Source organism: Hemicordylus capensis, chromosome 3 (assembly GCF_027244095.1).
Source record: "Hemicordylus capensis ecotype Gifberg chromosome 3, rHemCap1.1.pri, whole genome shotgun sequence".
NCBI lineage: Eukaryota > Metazoa > Chordata > Lepidosauria > Squamata > Cordylidae > Hemicordylus > Hemicordylus capensis.
Window position 1 is genome coordinate 184,946,906 of NC_069659.1, and position 13,646 is coordinate 184,960,551.

At 43.5% G+C, this 13,646-nt stretch overlaps 1 long non-coding RNA gene across 2 annotated transcripts in view; it reads right to left on the bottom strand.

Annotated features, from left to right (window-relative positions):
- Positions 1 to 13,137, bottom strand: part of LOC128351702 (uncharacterized) — a 29,919-nt gene extending 16,782 nt beyond the window's left edge. For both annotated transcript variants that reach the window (XR_008319985.1, XR_008319986.1), the window contains exons 1-3: positions 12,998 to 13,137; positions 3,283 to 3,345; positions 1,371 to 1,543 (exon numbers count right to left, since the gene is read on the bottom strand). This is a non-coding gene — a long non-coding RNA (uncharacterized LOC128351702). The remainder of the gene's footprint in view (positions 1 to 1,370; positions 1,544 to 3,282; positions 3,346 to 12,997) is intronic.
- Positions 13,138 to 13,646: the final 509 nt, after the last annotated feature.

The following is a 13,646-nucleotide window of genomic DNA, read 5'->3' on the forward strand; positions in this document are numbered from 1 at the left end:
CAACCCCCCAGGCTTTATTTTAAAAGCTGCTCTGTGACCTTTTTGATTTTAAGCATGAGCAGTCAGGTTCCATCTTAGTTTCAAATGGAGCCAATCCCTTTTGTACAGGCCTTGCTTGCCCCAAAATGTATCCCAGTGCCTAGCAAATCTAAACCCCTCCTCCTGGCACCACTGTCTCATCCATGCATTGAGAACCTCGGCTCTGCCTGTCTTGTTGGCCCTGCTCATGGAACAGGTAGCTCTTCATAGAACGCTACCCTGAGGGTCCTAGACTTCCATAAACTACCCAACAGCCTAAATTTGGCTTCCAGGACCTCCTGACTGCATTTCCCAACATCATTTGTGTTGACGTGCACCACAACAGCTAATTCCTCCCCAGCACTGTCTAACAGCCTCTCTAGACGCTACATGACACCCACAACCTTCGCACCAGGCAAGCAAGTCACTGTTCAGTCTACACACGGGTCACAAACCAATCTTTCTGTGCCCTCAACAATCAAAACACCCATAACTATGAGGCCCCCAACCCCCAGAGTATCCTCTGTGCAAGAGAATATGAGTGCAGCACGCAAGGAAGGGGCCCCTCTATGGGAGCATTACCCTCTTCTTCAGACTGATGTCCTCCTTCCCTAAGACCTGCATTCTCCATAACAGCAGAGGAGCTGTCAGCCTGGGAGTGGGATGCCTTGATCACATCCCTGAGGGTCTCATCTACATACTTCTCTGCCTCCCTGAGCTTCTTCAGGTCAGCCACCTTGGTTTCAAGGGAATGAACTTGTTCCCTGAAAGCTAGCCAGGAGCTCTTTGAACTGAGCGCTCACAAACGACAAAGCAGATAGTCATACATGCAACACTCTGTGCAATACAATGGGAAGCACTGCCTCGCCTGCTGGAATTCTACCCTCATAACTGGTTTTATTGGCTATTTGTAATATACAAAGCTTGTTTACTTGAAAGCCAGATCTTAGCTGAAATTGTTAGCTAATTAAGGGTTTTAAGCTCTGTCCTTCAAGAAAATTACAAAAGTGGGGTAGTATTCACTTTCTCCTCATGTTGGGTGTCTTCTTTGTGATAAAGGGGGACCAGTTGTGCACCTCCCTGCACACTTTCCCACTAAACTCCATGCAAAACTCTTTTGATATCTGTTAGCAATCTCCTGTTCACAAATCTCCCCTGGTCTGAAGCTTGTGTTCTCAAGATCTGCTAACAAACCAGACCAAACTGAGGGTTCTTGCACATTCCTACTTTTCACATACTCAGAGTCCTTTTCTTTATTATTATCACCCTTCCGTATATATAAAGAGCAGCAAATATATAATGAGCAGTTCCCCATCCTATCTTTAGGATGGGAATGCTAATGTGAAACATACCATTATTTCTCTTCCAGAAACCTGTGGAACAAAGCTCACCTCCCTGGCACCACAAAATAAACTTTGCCCTTTCAGTGTGTCGCCCAATATTTTTTTCTGGTGCTTCATCCTCTGGTGGCTCTTCCAGAGCAACAAGCAAAAAGACAGATTCTTTTAACATCTCAATTTCAATACTGCTAGAGAGAAAAGAAAAAGGAGAATGAAGGGAGAGGCCAGAGAGTCAAGTAAAGAAGACAGGAATAAAGAGACACAGAGATATGCAAAATATTTTTCATTAGCTCTGTCCTCTAGCATGATGGTGCAACCTCTATAATGGACCAACACCCCTGAAGTCTCTTAGAGCAAATGTTCTGGCAATACTGTGACTTCCCTTGAGGTACACAGCCTGCTAGGCTCCTTTTATCATGGCTGCACTGATTTAAGTAAGTCACACCATAGCTGAAGTATCCTCAAGATGGGGGGATGTAAAACCTTAGCAGCAATTTGCCAGCCTTAATCACTTCTTAAATCTGTGCAGAGTGGCTCTCTGGAAGTGCTGAGACACACTTTTCAGGCACTTGTGCGTGACAATGGAAACTTTCATTGTTAGCATCCTGTTTTCAATTTTCTTCGCAATCCCGTTTTGAGCTGTTCCATGAGAGCCAATCCTCTTAAAAGGCCAAAAGGAACTACACTTCTTGACAGAACTGGATACAGTAAAAGAAGGCATGAACTGGTTGGGCACTGGACTGAAACCATTGCTAAATTCCATGTAATTAAATCAAAAGGCAGTAAGGTGGACTTCAGTTAGATATTTTCTCCTCATGGAAAAGTATCAGAAGGTATTATAACATTAAAGTAGGGTTGTAAATACATTCTTTTGTTATGCAAAGTGGCTCTTCGTGTTGCCAGGTCTGTGATGGATTGTTGTTGTTACACATCCAGTGTACATGGTACAGTACAGACTGAAATAAAAAGCAACAAAGCCCTGTCTCAGACAGCTTATAATATAAAATTCAACAGTATGGAAGACAACAGAGGGACAGGAAGGGAGGGAGGGAAGGAGGGAGAAGGGAGGGCAATAGGAGGAATATGCACAAATGCAATTATAGAAGCATAGACTTAGGCTCAAAATACTTGTGATAGCAGCAAATCTTTTTGTTTAGAGCCGGCTCTGCCCCAGTCAAATCAAGTGTAAAGCAAGGGTCATGGCATCTGATGATGTTCAGAGCAGGGCATTTTCCAGATTAGCTGCTCAACAGCAGCAAAATGCTTCCGTTCAGGCAAATCGCTTTCAAAACATAAACAGCAGGGGGAGCAGTCTCGCGAAAACTAACAACCCGGAAAAAAGCAACTTCTTTATGCCGAATATCATAGCACTATATCACAGCAATTAAATTCAAAACCAGGCATTTGAAATATGAATGGCACCCTGATGTCGGCATAGGGACTGCGGTGTCACAACACAGGAAGTGTGGAAGCACACTTCAGAGATTCGTCGTGACCCCGTTGCAGGGTGTAATCTGGAAAGCACCCAGAGGAGGTGCATAGTTGAGAAGTGCTGAACTCTTCCCCCTCCCATGGACTAACTCCCTGCAATCTGATGCTCAGTCTTTTTTCCCTATCTAGGCTCAGATGCCAGAAGTGAAAAAAGTACAGCTGAGGGGAAAGTGCATGGGGGTATGGAACACAGGGAGGTCAGCTGCAAGGAGGTTCAAGTTCTCTCATCTGTTTGTCCCTTTTTGCTTTTGTAAGGCTGCAATCCTAAGCATGTATACTTGGATGCAAGTCCAAATGAAATCAGTGAAACAGACTTCTGAGAAAACATACTTAGGACTGGGGTGGACCTGGGACTACTGCCACCAGGTGTGGGAGCCTTATTTTCAGTTGAGGGTGAGAACAAGTTGTCCTGGGAATATCATGAATAGCCTACCTGGGTGAATGCTGCTAGCCAGCTATGGACATGAGGAAAACAAAGAGGCAACCAGATGTGGATCTGAGAGAGGAGAAGAGAGATTAAGACTATAGACATCTTAAGACTGTAGACTTCTTAAGATTGTGGCTTCTTGCTACCTGGCAAGAAGCCACTTTGGAGATGCAAGATGGCTACTATATGTTTACAACTGATGTTGCAAACCATCTCGAACATCTGTGAAAAGACAAGTTATAAATCTTAAATACATAGATAAACATACATTGCTTTTAACAATGGTTCTTGCTTCAGGGCGAGTATTAGTTACTTAGTCAAAGAGGGCATTGAGTGCAACAAATTAGAAACCTTTGGAGAACCACATTCAGTCACAGAATCACAATGGGCAGAAATAGCTGGCCAATAAATGACTATTGCACTAGGGACATGCTAATGCACACAGCTTCCAGCATGCACTACGGTGATCTTGAGATGGAGAAAAAAAATCAGGGAGGCAATCAAAGACAAAAATGTGGTAACAGGTAACTTCAGTTATCTTCACACTGTTTGGATACATATGCACTTAGGTCATGAAAAGAGGCAACATTTCTCAGAGCAATTACTGATTTGTGCCTTAGGACATTTAGATACGCAGTTCACAAGAGTGGAGACAATCCTTGATTTAATACTGTGCAGTCCCTAGAATCTGGCCAGTGATGTAAGGATTGCCCAAAGTGATGTCAGCAAACTTCAAAATTTGCTGCAATGCTCGCAACCCTCGAAAAGAATGCCACTCTCAAGATACCCTGCAGTGTTGCACCTTTCCTGGGACTTCCAAGAGGAAGACGTTCTCAACACAGAGGAGAAAATCACCTGCTATGAGTCTTTTGAACTGCCCTCCTCCCTCACCTGCCCTGTCCAGAAAGTTGTCAAGCCTTGAAATGGCTTGATAATTTTTCAATTTTTTGTCAGTTTGAGAGAAAGAGAAATCAGAAAATTATTGAGCCATTTTGAGGCACCAGGCACTGGAGAAAGGTGACATCTCTAGTTGTCAAGCTGCTTGGGAATGGCAACTACAAGACTGTTGAACATATATTTGAGTGGGAAATCGCCTAGAAAATCCTACACCATCACATTTAATTGCAGAAGAGAGAATATCTCAGAAATGAGGGGATTAGTTAAGAGGAAATTGCAGAAAGGAGTCTCAGTTCTCTTCACAAGGTCTGCAAGGTCGTTGAAGGCACTATAACAGAGGCTCAGATAAAATGCATAGCAGAGATTGGAAAAGGTACAAATAATTACAAGATAATGCCAGTGTGGTCAAAGAGCTGTGTCATGAGAAGACATACAAGGCTAGAAGATTCCTTTAAAAAGTAGAATTCTTGCCCCCAAAAGGAAAATAATAATAAAAAAGAACACAAACCCTGGAAAAACAAAGCAAGCAAAGAAAGTATTTGTGGAGCAAATTGCTCAAGGCATAAAATAAACAACACACAGCCAAGGAGGTAGTAGGGCCAGTAAATGATAAATGTGAAAAATGTACTGAATGAAGGAACAGGGAGATCGTGATAAAGCTAAATGAATTTTTCGTATTGGTTGCCACTATGGAAGATGTCAGAGAGATATCCACATCCAAAATATTAGTTTTGGGAGGACATATGAGGAGGATGGCATTGTATAACTAGCTGCCAAAGTACAGTTTAACAGGCAACTAGACTAACTGGACCGGGATGGTTTTCACCCAGAAGAACTCAAATGTGAAATTCCCTAACTTTGAACACAAATACGCAATTATCATTAATACCAGCCTCCTTACCAGATGACTGGAAAATAGCCAGCTAACATCAATTTTTAAAAAGGGATCCAATGAGAATTCTGAGAAATTACAGACCTGTCAACCTAACTTCCATTCATGGTAAATTAGTTGAAGCATTATTAAAGGAACATACAAAAGATCAAGCATTGTTAAAACAGAATAACCAAAAGCCCTATACAAATCCAAAAGCTCTACTAGTGTGCTCTACATGTGTCTATCGGGAGATGGCAATGGTAAACCACTCCCTGTATTATACCAAAGAAAACCACATGGCTCTGTGGTCACCAGGAGTCGACACCGACTCAATGGCACAACTTTACTTTTACTTTACATGTGTCTATACCACCACCACCCTAAAGAATTAGGCAGAGGTGCCCCTGCGCACCAAGAGAGGGGAGGTGTGCACTGCACCCCCATAGTTCGCGCATGACTTTAGTATGTACGTGGGCTGAGTATCATCCACGTTGCCTCATTGTGTGAATAACTATATAGTATATGTGCATAAAGATCTGTATATGTGTACACTGTACACATATTAACCATATATTGGTGTGAAGGGTTAGGCCTAGACCTCTTGTGTTAAGTCCCTTTATTGATATTAGTATTCCCAAACCTCTTATTGTAAATAAGCCCTGATAAATGAATTGTATTAAACTGTATTCCCAAAGCTTCATTATTGTAAATAGAATCGAATCTTTCTTTATTACAGTCCTAGACCAGCATATTGTAAATAGGATTCTGTGGTTGCAAATCCCTGTGCATGGAGAAGGATGGCAGGGTCAAAGTTCATTCTTAGTTTTCTGTAGTTTCACTTTTGGTTTCACATTTTGACAATTGATTTTTGGAAGGAAAGGAGATTTCAAGAAATGGAGGAAATTTTTTGTTTGTTCTGATTGACTGGGCTGAGGGACTGTTGGGCCAGAGAATCTGTCTATATTGGGAGTGTTTTGACAGGGGAGAGGGAAGTTAACAGAGAGACAGAGAGTCTTGGAAGCCCGAGAAGTCAAGACTGCTAGTCAGAGGCCTGGAAGTGAAGCCTACAGAGTCCCGAGAGAGAGTCCTTGAAAGAGAAGTCAAGAGAGTCCTGACAGCAGAAGGAAGAGAGAGTTTGGAAGCCTGCAGAGAGTGAACAGCCTACAAGAGGAAGAGAAGCCTTCAAGCTGAAACCACTGGAAGAAAAGGAAGAGCCAGGCTGCCAGACCTGTGCCATAATCAGAACAAAGAGTCTGCCCAGCAAAGCCAAAGCTGAGAAGAAAGAAAGTACAAGAGGACTCTGAGTAGGGACCAGGGCCAGACTGGGGGCACTGAGAGGGCGGTGGAATGTATGTGGGGAGGGCGCCGAGTTTTGAGCACAATAGGTAATTAATGGTGGGAGTTGGGGTGCAGGGGCGCTGCGTGGGTAGGGCGCACCGGGAATATGCCCTGTTGCCCTGTAGGCCAGTTCGAGCCTGGTAAGGACCTGTTTAGAGCCAGGTAGTGCTTGTTTCTCCAGGTTTTATTTTCCATGACCTGTTCTGTAAGTAACTGTTTTGAATTGTATTTTTCTGTTAAACAATGTTTTAATTGAACAATGTTTTCCTTAAAAGTAAATCTTGTTAAAAAATTAGAAGCTTGTTAATTTGTCTCCACCCCACACCTATGAGCCTTTCCACACTACTGAGGGGTGTGTGTGTGTGTGTGTGTGTGTGTGTGTGTGTGTGTGTGTGTGTGTTTGACGGGCTGTTGTAGTGGATCCAGCCAAACCAAAAGTCCACTTGGTAGCAGTGGTAAAAAGGTTAGGAGGAATAGAGGGTTGTTCCTCCACACATGGTGTCACACGTGGTGTCAGCAGTAAGGAGGTTAGTAAGAATAGAGGGCTGTTCCTCCACATGTGGTAGCTGCAGTGGGATCTGTCACCTATGGCAGTGCAGTGGGATAGCTGTTCCTCCAGAGTTGGATATAATGAATGAATAGAAGTTGTTCACCAAAGGCTCCTAAGTAATCTGAGCAGTTATGTGATGAGGAAATGTCTGGATAATTAACACCAGGGAACAGAGGGTAGAAGTAAATTGGCAGCTTTTATAATGGAGAAAACGAAGCAGTGTGGTCTCCCTTATATCCATGGGACCAGTGATATTTAGCTTGTTCATAAATGATCTGGAGACAGGGGTAAGCAATGAGGTAGTAAGATCTCAAATTATTCAGTATGATGAAATCCAAAGCAGACAATGAAGAATTCCAGAAGGATGTTTTCAAGTGGGGAAAATAGGCAACAAAATGGAAAACCAGATGCAAGTGCAAAGTGATATAGATTATGGGAGAGGGGAAATCCTAACTACATATTTATGATAATTGTGTCTGAATTTATGTGCCTACCCAAGTAGAAGCTTGTTGAGGTCATGGTGGATAGCTTACTGCAAACGTCAACACACTGGGCAGCAGCAGTGAAAGTGGGAAACTCAGGGTTGGGAATTATTGGGAAAGAGGCTGAAAATAAATTCAGTTTAGAATACTGCGTACAGTTCTGTCGCACATCGTAGCACTGGAAAAGCAGCCAACAAGGAGGGCATCACCTTCCCTACAAAGAAAGGCTCAAGCATTTGGGTCCTTTTAGTTTAGACAAAATATGGCTGGGGTGTTTTTGTAAACTAAGAGGGGGGGGGAAGCCCACATTTCCAGTACTCTCTCCTCACAAGGAGGATGACCCTGTCATGTTGTCCTTGTGTCTAGAGCTTTGGGGAAACGAGAGCACAGGACAATGTTTTTCTAGGTCCCTCTCCCTGCCTGCCACACACACACACACATACACAATTCCTCCTCATATACTTATTGACTGTGATACAGCATGCTATAAGCACAAAGTGCTCTCATTATCTTTTCCTTCCCATTTCCAGTTACAAAGAGGTAGAGCTTCAACACAATTTCCTCCACAGACATGCTGCAGATGGAGGCAGCAGCCACCAAGCAGTTAATGCTCTGAGGACTGGGAAATGTACTCGAGCAGATTCCAGCAAAAATTGCCATTTTGTACCTGACTCTTTCACAATCCAGCGTTCATTTGTGGCTGCATTGTGCTATCAATCTGTGTGCATTCCATGGGGTTTCAGCTGCGCGACTCCTATTAATTTTAATAGAAGTCAGGAGAATAAAATGCTGAGCAAAGCACTTTGAAAATGTGCTCCATTCTAGAGAATGTATTGCTCTGCTTTGTGCAGTGGGACATCTTTAGAAAACAGAGCTGAATGCTGCATCATTTCAATAGCTTGTGCTTTTGTGCCGACTGTTAACAGTGTGGGTCCGTGGCTGGTCTACACTGCCGTGGACAATAGACTTCATTACTGAATAAATGACTTCAGAATTTATCGACCTAGAGCAGACAAAAATCAGGAGATAATCACGTTATAACATTTGCATGTGTATGGGTTCCTGGGGGGAAAGTAGGTAGGGCCGTGGAAGCTCAGACAATGTACTCCTGAGTAATCCCATCCATATCAGTACGATTACTGTGGTTTAACAGTCTTGTAGACAGTGGCCACAAGGGGAATTCAGTGAACAGATTTCACCAATGGAGTCCCAGCTAACCTTTACAGAGAATGAAATCAGGCCAGTTTGTGCTTAACCTGCAGGAGACATTGTGACATCAAATGCTAGTCTCACCCACCAGCCCCTGGGCTAGGTCACACATATATGTACATCCAGTTACAATATATGTAAATTTTAACTCCGTAGCCAAATTTTGTTATATTGCTTTTAAGATGTATAATGAGAACCTATAGAGTTTTCTATAAATTGTTCTGCTGTTTGCATGCATGGATTGTTTGGTCTAGGACCGTAAATAAAACTTGACTTGACTATGTACATCCAGAGCTCTACTAAATGGTTCAAGTTTCAATGTGAAAATTGCAATCTCAAGAGACAAAACCTGCCTTCCATTCTTCCACACATTTTCCAATGTCTGTTTGCAGCCCTTGTTTCCCAATATGTTTCCCAAGTGTTTTAACACCAGGGTTTGTTTGTTTGTTTGTTTTTAAGGGTTTCTTCACTGCATGTTCCCAGCCAATCGGGGATCACATAATGAACATGAAGACATCACAGCTCCACACAGAAAAGTGGCAATGTGACAATGTCACTGAGAGCAAACAGAACAGAATGTGGATGGAGATGCACATTTGAATGTGCATTCAGATGCTCATTCCATTGAAAATAATGCAATAAACCTGGATGCAGATGTTGTGTATCTACTATATCACAACTGTCAGTAAGCTGTACATTCAGATGCGCATTCAAATGCATGATCCTATACACATCCTGCCCCAAATGTGCAAGAGGGTTGGGCTGAGGATGCCACCTGGTTGCCTCAACAAGGATGTGTTCCCTTTTCCCCCACCCCAACACCCACCCTCATGCAAACAATGTTTCACCCTTTTACAAAAGAGTGTGGAAATGTCCAAAAGGATAGGTACACCCTTGAGATGGCTGTTCACGATACATTTCCCCGGCCCCATATCAGCTCAGCTCTATGTACATGGCTTGATTTCTTTACAGCTATCACATATGCATGTTCATTGCTTGATTTGCCTGTGGAACATAGGAAGATAAGAAGCTGCCATATACTGAGTCAGACCATTGGTCTATCTAGCTCAGTATTGTCTACACAGACTGGTAGCGGCTTCTCCAGGGTTGCAGGCAGGAATCTCTCTCAGCCCTATCTTTGAGAAGCCAGGGCGGGAACTTGAAACCTTCTGCTCTTCTCAAAGCAGCTCCATCCCCTGAGAGGAATATCTTACAATGTTCGCATGTGGTCTCCCATTAAAATGCAACCAGGGCAGACCATGCTTAGCTAGGGGGGCAAGTCATGCTTGCTACACATTCAAACATGCAATGTGATTTGCATGTGTTAATGGGCTAGGATAGATATGCACAGACAGATGGTTCCTCACTCTGACATCACCTCAAATAACTCAAATAATGCTTTTCAGTTCAGTCAGTTTACCCACACACTCACACTCAAGTGTACAATAATCAACTGTAGAGAAATCTGGTGATGTACTTGTAGATGTGAAGCAGGTTTTGATGAATTGCAGCTGAACATGTTAGAATCCATCCGAAAGCACGAAATTTGACACAGTAAGCATCTTCTGTCGGTGATGTGGATCTGTGAAGGCCAATTGGCAGGTGCAAGTCAACACACAATGTTACAGTTCAGGTTGCATTGCAGTCACAAGCTCTAATCTCCAAATTCAATGTTATTCCTGCAACAGCAGTGGGTGCTCACTCTGGTTACCGGGTCCTTGCGTGCATCATTACGCTTATCATTCTGCATGAGTCCACCTAGGAGGCTAAAGCATGGCTCTATTACTAATCTGTAAAAAGCTCCTTATTTATTCAGTTTATATGCTGAACATATACTGAGAGAAGCTGGATTGGAAGAAGATGAGCGTGGTTTTAAAGTTGGAGGAAGAAACATCAATAACCTGCACTACGCTGATGACACCACTCTGATAGTTGAGAATGCAGATGATCCGCAAGCTCGAATAATGAAAGTCAAGGAGCACAGTGAAAAAAATGGGACTACAATTAAACGTAAAGAAGACTAAACTAATGACAACAGGTACAGCAACCAGCCTCAGAATTGACAATGAAGACACTGGTGTAGTGGATAGCTTCTGCCTTTTAGGATCGACCATCAACAGTAAAGGATCCAGCAGTCAAGAAATATGCCGCAGACCAGCACTTGGTAGGGTTGCAATGAAGGACTTGGAAAAGGATATTTAGATGCCATGACATGTCTAAACTACAAAGATTAGAATCATTTGGACAATGGTTTTTCCTGTGACACTCTATGGATGTGAAAGCTGGACTTTGAAGAAGCAAGATAGAAAAAGTATTGATACTTTTGAACCTGATGCTGGAGAAGACTTTTGAGGATACCATGGACAGCCAGGAAAACAAACAAAAGGATCATAGAACAAATCAATCCAGAGTTTTCACTCAGGGCACAAAGGACCAGGCTCAAACTATCATACTTCAGACACATTATGCGAAGATCCAGCTCCCTTGAAAAGTCCATAATGTTGGGGAAAGTTGAAGGAAAGAGAAGAGAATGATAAGCAGCAAGGTGGATGGACTCAATTATGACAGCAATGAATGCATCACTGAGAGACCTTAAAGGCCAAGTTGAAGACAGATCATCCTGGAGAGAATCTATCTATGTGGTTGCTAAGAGTTGACACCGACTTGACGGCACTTAATCACTCAATCAAAAAGTAGGTCCAAATAATGCAAGTGGGGCAGTGTAGGAGTCCCACACAGGCAGCCATACAGCTCTGGCTGGAGCTAATGATGACTTCGGTTAATATCCAAGTGGCTATCGATGCCCCACATTAGCATTCTCTCATAGAGCATCTTCTCACAATCCCCTAGCAGCAAATGACATGTAGTCTGAAACAGGACAGCTGTCCTTGCCCAGTCTCCTCCTGACCCTAAATCATTTTGCCTCTTATTACAGCTTCTTTCAAACGGTAGTGACATAGGAGTTCCTGTGGGTTGAAAATTAAATGGCTAATGTGCACAAGGTGCCAGAGGGCTTTGCCATGGCTCCTACTATGTACAATTTTCTGCCCATGATTTCTGTGTTCCAAGCTCCACCCATACGTACAAATGGGAGCCACAGCAAAAACTCCAGCAACAGACCGTGCCATTGTCCTGCTTCCTCTCTGCTTTTCCTGTCTTCCCCTGAAGAAGGAGCCTGAAAGGAAAGGGGGACTCCATGCCAGTCCTATGAGGACTGTCTATGAGGACCAGAAAAGACAGGGAGGAAGGGAAGTGAACTATTCATACACTGATTTCCTTCAGAATATTCTGCATCTCATAAGTAAAGAAATGCTGCCCTAAACAGTAGCAGGGGCATTTATATATATTATCTATACAGCAAAGAGGCATGGGGGCAGGAGGTTGTATAGCTGTGATGTGGCTATTCTTTAAAAGTGAACATGGATGCAAAGCCAGAAAAGCATTTGGAGTGCTAGGAATAACCCGCTCCTGTGAGCCTCTCTTCAACCAGATAAACAGTAATTCTTCACAGTTCTTTCTGAGTGTTCCATACTCCCATTTATTCACAGTAGCACATATACTGGGTGCCATTGATAAAATGTCTTCTTGCATTATCTCGGGGATTTGGAAGGAAATTGAGGCTATCTGCATTACAATGCATTGTTCCTGCAGCACAGGATCTCACAGATATTTTCTTACATTCTTTTTTCCCCCCATGTAGCTTTCATAACAGTGTCAGCTTTTGTGCATCATTTGCATGAAAAGCGTATTCTGCCTTCCCAAATATTGTGGGAGTGTATTGGTCAGATCTCAGAATAAATTTTCTACCCCACAGGTAGGTCCTAAATTGTCTCACAGCCCACAAAGATGCCAGCATTTCTCTTTTGATAACAGAGTAAAATATTTCAGTAAGAGCTCAGGATGGAAACAATACAGTACCCTCTCGCCCATTTTTGAGTGGAGCCAAGACAGCACCGACCCCCATACGCATTGGTAATAGTAGAGCCTGGCTGGTAGACACAGAATGCTAATCCCCTACACATTTCTTTGACGTGCTGTGCGTGCCCCACTCAAATTTTATAGCCTTATCTTAGAATGTTAGCGTTGGAAAGGACCTTGGAGGACTTCTAGTCCAACCCTCGGCAAAGTGTAAGAATCTTCTACAGCATTCCTGACAAATAGCCATCCAGCTTCGGTGTCAGACTCCCAAGGTACAAGGTGGGCTCCTGGCCCTTCTTGAACTTCTTAAACCGCTTTGAGATTGTTTTTAATGAAAAGGCGGTATATAAATTCAACAATAAATTAATAAAATAAATAAAACTCCAGAATGACTGGGTAGGCATCGAAAAGGTCAACTGCAGGAACAGCCAGGGGAAGAGGTTAGTTTGTCACCTGAGTCCTCCTCCTGGTCTTCTGCATTCAGCCAGTTCCCTCTCCTGAGGAACTCCTGGCTCCCATCCTCAGAAGCAGCCCCTCATAATCAACTGCCTTGTCTTTAAACGCTCCAGTGCAGAGCTGACAGGGCTTAAAACCTACTTCCAGCCCCGCACCCTTCCCGACCTTGCTTCCTGTTTCCTGCTCTGCCCAACCTAGCTGTCTCCCTGGAGCTGTTCCCTGCAGCTCTCCCTGCCTTGCCCTCTCAACAACACACACACACACACCCCGCCAGGACCCAACCAGCTTGGACCTTTCTCACCCCTGCCACCCCCTGAAGCACCTCAGGAGGGATGCCAAGCCCTACTCCGGACTCCACAGAGCCTTGCAGGCAACATAGCATCTTAATATCTAGCCTAAATCAAATCTACTCCTTCTCCATAACAGCTCTTCAGATATTTGAAAAAGGCCATCATATCTCCCTTTAGTAGTCTCTTCTCTGCGCTAAACACACCTCACTGTCTCAGCCATTCCTCATAGGACTTGGTTTCCAGACCTTTCACCATCTTTGTTGCCCTCTTCTGAACCAGGTCCAGTTTGTTAGTGTCCTCCATAAAATGTGGTAATCAGAACTGGAAACTGGCTGCCATATAGAGCAAGGATGCAC